Source organism: Eschrichtius robustus, chromosome 15 (genome assembly GCF_028021215.1).
Source record: "Eschrichtius robustus isolate mEscRob2 chromosome 15, mEscRob2.pri, whole genome shotgun sequence".
NCBI lineage: Eukaryota > Metazoa > Chordata > Mammalia > Artiodactyla > Eschrichtiidae > Eschrichtius > Eschrichtius robustus.
Genome location: NC_090838.1, coordinates 18,293,561 through 18,305,758, shown reverse-complemented (window position 1 = coordinate 18,305,758; position 12,198 = coordinate 18,293,561). Strand labels below are relative to the sequence as shown.

Here is a 12,198-nt window from a genome sequence, read left to right as displayed (position 1 = left end):
GCCCGAAGGCTGTGTTCCTGATAAGTAGAAGTGTACCAGGCCAGTGAGAAGATGGGAAGTTCAGATGAAGACATCCTCTCTTACTCCCTGCCCCAGTGCCTTTGGTTTGGCCTCTAAACACCACTCAGGAGTCTAATTATACCACTAACTAGTCAGCCAGCCAGTGAGGCTGGGGCCTGCAGTCTCTATGAAACACCTCCTGGGCCCCCCGCTTGGTGAGGGAGACCAGTGGGGGAACACAGGCTTCCAGGGCTCCCAGTTTAGCTGGGAGGGCACAGGTCACACGGACATAAAGGCCAGACAAGGGATGAGACGTTAAAACTCACAGTAGGAGGGGGTGGGACAGGCCAGCTCAGAGCCAGAGCTGACCTGAGTCCCAGACCGCTCGTGCTCTGACCCTGGGTAAGTTATTTAGCCTCTGGGAACCTCAGTTTACTTCTCTGTAAAAGGGGACAATAATAGTACCCATGTCCATCCATAGGGTTGTTGGGAGGATTCCAGAAGAAAGTACATGGAAACTGCTCAGCATAGCCCTTGGCCCTTGGTCAGCACTGAATACTCGTCCTTGTTATTCCAGAGACTAAACCCTGCTGAGCCAGGGGAGGGGGTGGGGAGGGAGGGCTTCAGAAAGGCCAGGCCTGAGTCCGGCTCATCAGCAGGACACCGGAGGCGGGGAGGGAGCTGCGTCACCAAGGCTGCACGTGCCCCTGCCAAGCCTCGTTCTAAATGGATTATTGTTTATTGGCGGCTTATCCCATCTCTGGGGTTATGAATTATTTACCAGATGAGGACCTCATAATTGTTAATGACAGATGCCCCAAGGACAAGCTGACGTACCTTCTGAAGCCACAGTGCTAATTGTGGAGTCCCCGAAACCCCCATGTGGCCACATCCAGAGTGTCACTCCTAGGGACACTGCCTGACTGGCCCCTGGGGATCAATCATGAACCCAACCCCCTCATGACACAGACAAAGAAACTGAGATCCAGAGAGGAGCAGGGACATGCTTCCCGGTCCCAAAGCCAGCCAGTGGCAGCCCTCGATGGGGCAGGCCCCAGTGCTCTGAGGGTCATTTGTCCGCTGTTCGGGTTTAGGCTGCTGGGGCAGCTGTGGGCTGAGCAGGAGTTCAAGTCCTCTGTGATGGGTGCTGGGAGATCCCCGACCAGAAGCGATGAGGAGGGGCCCCAGGACCCTCTGCCGTTGTCCGTGGAGAATCAGTTTGCAGCCGAGCGGCTGTTTGGGATCCCTGTGGTCTGAGGAGGGCCACCTCCCTGGGAACAGAGGTCCCCTGCTGACTGGATGTATTCAGCAAGCAAAGGCCACAGGGTGACCGGCATGGGGGCGGAGGTAGGGGGTGGGCATTTGGTCCTGAAGAAAGTATGAATTAAGTCCATGAGTCGGCTGGGGTCCCAGCCCTTAGGATAACGACAGCAAACCCTTGTATTAAGCTATGTCTCATGCACTATTCTAGGTGTTGTAGTATATGAACTATTTAATCCTTTCAACCACCCCATGAGGTAGGTATATTTATAATCTCTATTTTGCAGGTGAAGAAACTGAGGCACGAGGAGGTTCAATAACGTGTCGGAAGTCACACAGCTGGTGTGGGCAGGGTTGGGATTAGGACCCAGGCAGTCTTGTTCCATCATCTGTGCCCTTGACCACTACACTACACTGCTTACTACGAATGTTCCCCAAATGAATGAATGAACGAATGAATGAATGCTGTGAGGTCCCTTTGAATATGGGACCTCTTTTCCAAAAGTGTTTTAAATGTTAAATTGAGCATACTGAGACCCTGGGTTCCAGCAGGGTCTGGGAGCCTGTCTTCCTCTTGGACTGGGGACTGCGCTTGGAACAGCAGAAAGGAGAGCTCTGGCCTGGGGTGCTGGTGCCCCAGGGGCCATGGCCTTGGAAGGGCTGGGTCAGTGCATTGCCCTCACTGCCCTGAGGTGGGCAGCTGTGAGCTGCTCTCATGGGCGTGGCAGGACCCTGAGTACCCGCAGGTGAGACAGGTTAAATGAGATGCTTCTGAGTGAGGCACACATGCCACTCACTCATTCCATAACTGTTCCAGAGCCTTCTTTGTGTCAGGCTGTGGGGAGGGACCCAGTGACCAAGACACTGTCCCTGCCCTCAGGGGACTCCCAGCTGTCTCCCAAGGCAGACAAGAAAACACCCAGCTGCCAGGTGAGAGGGTTCTGTGACAGAAGGGAAGCAGAGGGGCTGAGGGACCCAGGAGCACCGCGAGAAAGCTGTGTGAGTTGACCTCCTATGATCGGTTCCTTTACAGTGTTGTATGTGCTCAGCTCTGAGCTCACAGTGGTCCGGGGATGAGCCTTGAGCACACTAGACAGTGAAAGGACTGCACTTGACCCCAAAAGAACCAAATGGGTGCCGGGGAGAGTAATAGCATCAGGAAATCAGAGGAGAAGAGAGAAAATTCCCAGCGTGGGTGGCCTGGGAGCACTTTGCCAGGAGATGGGTAGGGATGGGAGAGGCACTCCTGGGAGATGCAGGCTTAGCAGGACAGGTGCTCAGAGGTGCGATGCACACAAGCAGGGTCAGTTAGGAGCACAGGGTCCGTCTGGAGGGGAGCAGAGGCCATGTGTGAGTGCGTGGGGCATGCATGGGTGCCGGGGTGGAGGTCAGGGGAGGTGAGTTTGGCTAGCTGGTATGGGGTCAGATTTACTTTATCCGATTCACAGAGCCACTAGTGCAGCTCTGTGCTCACCTGTGCAAGATGCAGAGCACTCTGATTGCATTTTAGAAAGCCCTGAACTGGTGCTAAATAAGTAATCGTACTGTTTATTCTGGGTTGGAGAAGCAGGATGCCTCCTGTACGTGCTAGTGGGAGGGCGAGGCTCTCTGGCTGGCTGCTGGGGGCTGCCTTGTGCACATCCGTGAGCATGGCACTGATCTGAGAAGGGACCCTGGATAGAGCCTCTCCGTGTCCCGACTTTCATTTCCCACTTTCGGCACCTGCTTGTGTACCTGGAGGAGGGGGGATAGGTTAATTGTTACCTCCTATGCTGTTACTAGGTTACTTTGTAAAAGCAGAAATATGCTTTTAATGATTTTTTGTTGTTGTTGCTACCTCACAAACCAGATGCTTTTATCTAAATGAGTTGCTATAAATCAAAAGAAGGGCCCGTGAGGGTTGCTAGGCTGCATCTGTCTTACACAGGGAAGCTCTAGCTCTGTGAATGAGAATTAAGTCTCCCCCATCCTTTTAGCATCCAGCTCCCTTACAAGTGAGAGTGAGAACATGCACAGGCAGCTGTAATGAATGTGCCTCCGAGTGGCCTGGATGAGAGGATGCAGTGAGTGAGTGGTCTCCAGCCTGCAATGGTAATTCCATTCGCTGTTCAACTTGGTATAGGTGGGTGATGCCTGGGCCTGGCTGACTGTGGTCTTTGGGCCTCTTGGGTCACTGTGGGTGGGAGGAAGGAAGGAAGATGTGATTCTTCCAGTTTTTTTCCTGGGTGGGGGTGGGACTACACTGAGGCCCAGAGGATGGTCATTCAATGCTGGGCTTGACACATAGTAGGTGCTCAACTAATGTTTGTGGAAGACAGGCAGGCGCAGACTGACACTCGCTCAGAGGTCTTAGGCTTCAGTCTAAGGAGTAGCAGTTGATGTGGAGGCAGGAGGGGCTCTGGATTAGGAACCAGGAGACAAGGACTCTAGTTCCCACCCTGCTTTGATTGGCTGTGTGACCTTGGGCAAGACACTGGCCCTCTCTGGGCCTCAGCTTGTTTTGCTCAGTATAATCAATGGCAACAATAATCCCTCTCTATCTACCTCCTAGGGTCTCCCTTATGACCAAGTAGATGAAGTTATGTGAAAACACTTTGCAAACTGAAAGCACTGGGTCATGGGAAGAGGTAAAGTAAGTCCTATGGTCTTAGTCTTGGACGTTCTAACAAAGTGAGGTTGGGGCAGTGGCTGCCCTGAGCATGAGGCTGCCAAAGAGTCTCCGGGGCTCAGGGAGTGCACGGGGAGCTTGGCTGTGAGAGTGCTCTCTGGCCAGTGCTCTGTGAGCCTTCAGCTCTGTTTCCATTATCTGAGAGGGTGGCTTCTGGAGGCTTAGCATGGCACTCAATGCCCATCACAGCCGAGACCCAATTACCTTTCCAGCCACATCCCCCAACTCTTAGGTCTCCCTTAGCACTTATGCTCTGGGCTCTCCTGTCCCTTTATACCTTCCGGCCTTTGCACAAGCTGTTTCTATTGCCTGAAACACTGCCTATGTGCGCGTGTGCACTGACACACACACACATTTCCAGCTTGAAGTTACCTCTTCTTGTAAGCCTGTGGTTTTGATCAAACTAGTTTAGTTGCTGAATACTCTCATGGCCTCAAATGTGTGCTCTGGGTCAGGGATTTTGTCTCATATGGTCACTGCTGTACCCCCAGTGCCCGGAATACAGCCTGGCATAGAGCAGGTGCTTAAGAAATATTTGTTGACTGAATGAGTTCTTCCATAGCACACTGTATAAATTCCTATTGTTGTATTTATCACATCTTATTGTCAAAATGTATTTACTTGCTGGTCTCCCCACTGGACTGCCAGCTCCTTGAGGACAGGCTTTTGTCTGACCTCTCTGGATCCCGGACCTAGAACAATATACAATGTGGTTGCCAGTAAGTGCTTGAGTGAATGAATGAATGAATGAATGAGTTTTACCATGTGCTGGGTATTCTTCTTACAGCCCCAATGCTTCTGGCTCTATCTGTCATGTTGCAAGAGAGAGAGAGAATTTATGATTAGCAGACAAAAGCCTAAAAGTTCTGAGTGACCTGTGAATATATGAAACTATCAATAAGAGCCAGAAGCTCACAAATTCAGGAGCATCCTTACACAGTCACTGGACAAATGCATGCATGGTGCTCTCCCAGAGCAGGACTCTGGCAGGGCCACTACCAGCCTATTCAGCATTTTTGTGCAAGTTAGAAAGAGGAGCCCCTCCCTCTGAGCCCTCACAGGCACAGCAAAGCTTGCAGAGCACAGGCTGGGTGTCAACTCCCACGCTCCCCCCCCCCCCCCCCCCCCCCCGGTGCCAGGTGCCCTCCTGTAGAGCACAAACCCACAACTGTTCCCATCAGCCCTGGTCTCTGGGGCAGGTGCAAAGTAAGGAAGGAGACAGGTCACTTGGAAATCAAACTTGGCCACAAAAATAAACTCGGAGGTTTGCAGATAAGCTATTTCTAGCCCAGGTGCCAAACAAGGTTTTGCAGCTAGAGTGAACTGCTGTGTGCGCCCCGCCCCCATTAGCCAAGGGGAAGCACCCTCCCTGTGCATATGCTGCTTCCAACAACTCAGCTCCAGAAATGGGGGATCCACCCCTGGGGCATCGCCTACCTTTGGCTGATGATCTCAGCATGTTGTTCAGCATGGGGCCGAGTCTCACAGGCCAAGGCGGGCAAACAAAGGTGGCACAGCCGCCGTCCCGGGCACAGTGATGCTCTGACAGACCACCCCATCGGTCCCCTCTTTGCCCCAGTCCCGTGTCAGCACACAGGCGCTGTGAACTGACCGAGCCTCTCTCACGGGCCTTGGAGGGCTCTTGGCAGAACTGGCTGCAATTCCCCACTGTGGGGTCGCCAGAATCGACGGCTCTGGCCTGGCACCTATGGGTAGGGAAGGGGGTCTGCAACCCTCTCTCCCGGGAGGCCTGACGGGGTGGGAGCTGGCTGCCCAGGGCCCAGCCAGAGAAAAGCAGGAAGCTTTCGGTTCTGCTTGTTTTCACCTCACTGAGTTCAGAAAGGATTGAAGGTGACTTAAAAGGAGACTGTAAGACAATGCAAATGAAAAGCAGGAGGGAGACAAACAAGTGTTGCAGGGCATGCTGTCTCCATGAAACCACCCCTAGGAAGTCTCAAACGTTTGTCACAGGTGGGTCACAGATTTGCCTGCAGGCTTGGCGGTGCCTCTGACCTTGGCCTCCTACTGGGAATTACCTGGGAAGTGTCACAAAAATACTAATGCCTGGGTCCCAGCCGTAGAGATTTTGATCTAACTGATCTGGTGTGTAGCCTGGGTATCTGAATTTTAAAAATTTCCCTAGGTGATCTTAATATGCAGCCAGGGTTGAGAGCCACTGTTTAGACTTAGAAGAGGCAAACAAGGAGCTGATCTGTTACGACATGATCCAATATGAGATACTGTGATGATGGCTCAGGAGAAGATGCCTATGCTGAAATCAGAGGCGCTGATTTCAGGTCCCAGCAAAGGAGTCACAGTGACAGGATGGACATTAACTGCCACAAAATCCTAAATGTGGGGCTTCCCTGGTGGCGCAGTGGTTGAGAATCTGCCTGCTAATGCAGGGCACACGGGTTCGAGCCCTGGTCTGGGAAGATCCCACATGCCGCAGAGCAACTAGGCCCGTGAGCCACAACTACTGAGCCTGCGCGTCTGGAGCCTGTGCTCCACAACAAGAGAGGCCGCGATAGTGAGAGGCCCGCGCACCGCGATGAAGAGTGGCCGCCACTTGCCGCAACTAGAGAAAGCCCTCGCACAGAAACAAAGACCCAACACAGCCATAAATAAATAAATAAATAAATAATTTTAAAAAAAATCCTAAATGTGAGCATATCTACATGCTCCATAGGAAAATAAGATCTTCTAACAGCCTGTAGGGTTCATGTAAAAGCATTTCGGGGTGGGGCGAGATGAACAGGGTTGACAGAGTGCCATAGCCATGGTACCCAGCTTTCAGAAGCCTTGATCCAGGGGGTAGATTTTAGAATAGCTTAAAGAGTAGATAAATTACATATCATACAGCAATTTTGTTTTGCCAAATCTCCATAACCTCCATCCCAAATCCTCAGGGCTTAGAATCCAGGAATTTGTTAACACTTTTGAGTTGAGAGTATTGGTTAAAGCTTTAAGATACACAGATGCCCAACCTCATGAGAACAATGAAATTAGAAGGTCTGGGGTAAGAACCCAGGCATCTGTATTTTTTAAATCTCTCCAGGCGACTGCAATGTTCACTGAGGCCTGAGCACTGCTGGCCCAGGTAATGTCATTTTACCTCTGAACCTGTCTACCTTCTCCTGGGAGCTAGGAAGGTCGGGGGCGGGGGGGTTATTCTACATTTAAAGCAGAGGAGATGGAGGCTCAGAAAGCTGTATGGGGCTTGCCTGGCATTAGTGGTGGATTTGGGATGAGAGCCCAGTGGCCTGTCTCTCAGTCCAGCGTCCCTTCTACCACACTGCCTGTGAGGTCATCTGTCCTACAGTCCTGTGATCTCTGAACTGAATAAGATCATCTGATCTCATGATGGGGAGATAAAAGAATGGTCCCTGTCCTCCAGAAGCTCATGGTCCAGGAAAGAGGATGACAGGCTCAAGACAAAGGGGACAGAGGTTCACAGCCTAGGGAGAGGTGAGGGTTGAGGCATCCCTAAAGGCTTCATAGCAATGAGGTGGCTTCTTTTGGCCAGGTCAAGTCTGAGATGCAATCAGACTGGTGGGTGATGGATTCTCAGAACTATGGAGAAGTGGTCAGGACCTTAGGACAGAGGTGCTGCCTGAGAATCAAGCCCTGGGGACAGCTGAAGCAGAGGGAGTAGAGGGGCTGCTGAGACACAGTAAAGCTGAGGGAAACCCGGTAGCACAAACACCTTCATTTACAGGCAGAAGGAGGAAGAGGGGCTGGAGTGGCCAGAAAGACAGAGAGATGCAGCCCACCCAAGCCGAGGGTGGGAGGCTCCATGTCTACATGAAACCACTAGGGAGGTCTTTTGCTGATCCTGAGGAGGACAGGGCTGGCTGGAGGTCTGGAGGACAATGGGGAAGGCAGGGAACAGTTGCAAGGACCGGAAAGGGAATGGACCAGTGATGCATGAGGGATGCCTGGGCAGCACTGAGGCTTTGGCTAAGGCTCTGCTAAAGGATCTGTGCCCAAGCCCCTTGGCGTGGTTACACGGCCCCCTCAGGCATCTGAGAGCCCAGAGGCCCAGGGGAGGTAGGGGCTGCAGAAGTTTCCAGGGCGGGCCAGGACAGGTAGCAAGAACAGAGGACAAGTGGGTGACAGCTTGGATGTGCTGGCGAAAGCAGCACTAAAGTGCCAGCCCACAGGTCCATCCTCAGGGTGGAAGCCAAAGGGGGATCAGAAAGAGAAAGAGGGAGGAGGGGCAGGGGGTCCAATGAAGCGAGGCTGTGAAGACTGAGGGAGTGCAGCAAGGCACAGGATGTGTGTGGTCAGCAAGGGCACCTTTGGGATGGCGTTGCCGGGTAAAGCTGCTGTGAGTGCAAAAGTCCAGGGCACAGCACAAGGTGTCCTCTAATGGCACAGCTCCAGGTCCCATTAGTTCTGGAGACATCTGTAATGTCCTCCCAGCATGCAGGGCACCCAGGGGGACTAGGGGCCTGGATAGGCAGCACTGAGACGGTCCCAGGATGAAGGCTGGGGATGCCACACAGGGGCATCCCCAGCACCGATGGGGATGGGCACTGGCCCTGCATCACCTCTGAGCCTAGGTGTCTGTTAATGCCATTCTTGGCTCAGTCTTCAGTTCTGCACGAATCAGGTCCTCGGCTTTACCCCTCAACTCTTCAGCCCCACCCTGGCCACGGTCGCACACTGCAGTGCTGGCATCAGATTTCCCTCCTGCTGGCTGGTACCATGCTCTTGGTTACACAGAGGATGCTCATCAAGCCACGGACAAGCAGAGAGCAGCCCTCCATGCTCTGCATCTGAGCAGAGCCCACTTTGTAGCAGGATAAATGGAGCCCAGTGACCTGGCCCAATTTCCACAGGAAAGTGGTAGTTCTTCCACTGGTCACCAGGGGTCAAAGCAGGCCGTGGAAGCTTCCTATCTTCTTGGGGATCTGTGGGAGTCCTGCACGTGAGGGAAACATATAACCCAGCTCCAGGCCATATGCTATGGTGGTGCTCCCAGGAAAGGCTGTGGGTGGGTGTGCGGTGAGTATTTATTGAAAGCCTCGGCAGGCGCTGGATGGGGTGGTGGAAGGGAGCACAGAGAGAATCAATGATTATCCTCCAGGGACTGGCCAGGAGGTAGGGAAGACCGCCATGAGCTCACAGCGAGAAGACCAGTCTGGTGGGCACGGAGATTTAAGGCCCACAAGGGGTGTATCCTCTCAGATATGCCTGGGGAGATAACCTTCAAGTCCCTCCCGATCCTAAAATACATGCTTCTCAAAGGTTGAGATTTAAGGCCCACAAGGGGTGTATCCTATCAGATATGCCTGGTGAGATAACCTTCAAGTCCCTCCCGATCCTAAAATACATGCTTCTCAAAGGTTGGGATGAACAAGAGCCATGTGTCACCCTGCATCAGAGGCAGGGAATAGAAGACCCCAAAATAAAGGCCATTAAACCCATTGCCCTGGGTCTCTCTACCCCCTTCACCGCAGCCACACTCACACTCACACTCTAAAACTTGAAGGCATATTCTTGGAAAGCTGACTTCTGTGAAGAGCATCTCCTGAATCTTTTCTCAGACACTGAACTCCACCTTTGCCCCCTCCAAGAGCTGAGAATGCCACGGTCACCAAATCCAAGCTTCACTGTCTAGTTTTCCAACTCCCCTCCTCTGGCCCGACAGTCACAGAAGCAAAGCATTCCCTAGTGTCCAGGATGAGTAGCCAGCTGTCCAGCCAGTCAGTGATGTCCTTAGGAGTGTGCCAACAGCCTAACAACTCTCAAGGTCAGGAGCCCATCTGTCCCCACTGGCCGCCCCTACTGGACTGCTGGGTGGCAGCAGGCTGGATGCACGCGGATGTTTCTTCTATTTCGGTAGCTGATTCAGGCCCAGCCTGGAGCCTCCTCCTGCTTCCTGCTGACAACCATGTCTGCCTGCAACTCAGGATCCCTTCTCTTTGTGCGAGGGCTCTGGGGGTGCAGCGCATCCCCAACTCCACTGTCTCTGAGTCCAAAGAGAAAGCTCTCTGACCAGCAGACAATCAGGACATGGCAGGAACCTTGTTGGTCAGCTGCTGAGACCCCTGCTGTGGAAGGAAGCTGGAGTCCAGGCTACAGGCTGGTCCCAGGCAGAGCTCCTGAGGCTCCTGGTCAGAGGGCACCAGGGCATGGTCCTGCTGAGAACGCAGCACCTGAGCTCGCCCAGCACCAGCCCTAGGAGTGATGCAGAGGTGGCTTTGGCCCATGGACTTCTAAAGGCTCAAGTGCCATCAAGACATGCTAGCCTAGGCCAGCTCAGCCTCAAGTGTCCTGAATCCTGGTGCCTACACCTCCAACTCCCACCTTCATTCCAGGCCCAGCTCGCTGATTTGTTTCATCAGACTCTGCCCTCACAAGGTTAGGCCATGTTCCCCCCAACTCTGCTGGCTGCCTGGTCTTCCTCGTCTAGGTTGCAGATTCCTGAATCAAAATTTTAAGGCTAACCTCTATAAATTTAATCCAAGGAAATAATCAAATGACTATGCAAAGACATATATACAGAAATGCTTGTTATAGTATTATTTGTAAGAGTGAAATATTAAAAATACACTAGATCTCCATTATTAAGGCACTGGTTAAGTAAACTGTGTGGCTTATTATAACCATACAATATGAAGCCTTTAAAAATGCTATAGAATTGTATTTACTGACATAAAAAGGTACCTGCAACATATTGTGAAGTCAAAATAATGGATTACCAAGTAGTACATACAGTGTGACCTCATGTGTGTTGTGCATGTGTGCATGTACACTTTATGTATATGCTTAGGAAAATAGCCTGGAAAAGGACACTAAAATGGTCATTTCTCGGGATTATAATTATAAGTAATTTATATAATTTTAAGTGCTATCTTTTAAAATATTTTTACAATGAACAAATAATATATTATTGTTTGTTTTAATATTAATAATATCAATAATATTTTAATGATATTTAATAATACTATTTTAATAACAAGAAAAGTTAAATTACAAAAGAAGAATTGCAGTTTTTAAGGAGCTAAGTAGTCACCTAGCTGCTGGCCACCCCCAGATCCAACCTCCTGGAGGACCAGAGCCCCAGGTGACTGAATAAGAGTGACAGCCATGCTCGTGTGTTGACTCCAGAAGGGTGGGGCCCAGGTGGCTTAGCTTGGCTCTGGTTACCAGTTAATCCCATGTCTATGGTAAAAATCTCACTGACCAAAAGGGTGAGAGGACCAGCTACATTTACCTTACTTCCCCGAGGAAATCAGTGGTAGAGAAGATGCCTTTCTGATTTCCAGGTGAGCTGACCTACCTTGCACCGTCCGTCTCTGGCAAGCTCAGGATTCGTCCCCAGGATGCAAAATCCTCGATGGCCACCAACACTTAGCACAGTGTGAGCATCACCAGGAGGCCAGGCCGTCTAAAAAGAGACAGAAGAGTGGGGGTGGGGTAAGGAAAAGGTATCATCTTTTGCAAAAAGATCTCTTTGGAATTCCAGCATCTTAGATGGTCCCCACCTTAAGTGGAAACTTGTCCCTATCTTGGATTTCCCGGTGTGGATGATCTCACACAGGCCATGCCCAAACTCTGCCCCGGCACACCAAGATAAGGGGATCCGAGTGGGCAGCAGAGGACCCCAAGGGGCAGACACTAGATCTCACCCCTCCATCCCCCAAACACAGAAAGCCCTAATCCCCATGGTAGACCCATTAACACTCAATAAGAGAGAGAATAATGGCATTTCCTTCCATCTAATCCAAACCAAGAAATTCCAGAGATGGGGAAAAATACGAAATGTAAGTCTTCTTTAATGCTGAAAAGAGCACAGGACACAAACTCTGGAACTACAAAAGTGCATCATTACTTTTAGACAGTGGACAAGAAAACCTTGAGGAGGCAAAGGATGGGTTCCCTGCAGAGAAGGTTTTCAAAAAAATATATGGATTTACTACCTCGTAGAGAGAGGCTATCGATTATGCGGAGGCAGGGCTATCCCTAGTTCCCTCTTTCAAATATAATATATGTGAAAGCCATCTTCACGACAGGAAATGGCATCCTCCACTGCAAAAAACGCATGACTGTCATTACCTGGGAATCGATATCTTTTTCTAAACTGAATATATCATTACCAATTGATTTTCCCTTTTCCTCTTAGCACTCCAGAGTCCCGGATAGCAGGGAGAAAGCTTTAATGTGATATGAAGCTTGTGGACAGGTAAATAAGTTATTGTAAACTAATTCCACCTTATGACAAGCTTCTCTCCGATGATGCAACGGGTCCTTCTCGGAGC

The 12,198-nt window shown here is 51.1% G+C and overlaps 1 protein-coding gene across 1 annotated transcript in view; it reads right to left on the bottom strand.

The window, feature by feature from the left end:
• KLHL29 (kelch like family member 29) overlaps positions 1-12,198 on the bottom strand; it is a 310,919-nt gene that overhangs the window by 216,573 nt on the left and 82,148 nt on the right. The window contains exon 2 of the mRNA XM_068564309.1: positions 11,220-11,327. The gene's annotated coding sequence lies outside the window, so the exon portion shown is untranslated. The remainder of the gene's footprint in view (positions 1-11,219; positions 11,328-12,198) is intronic.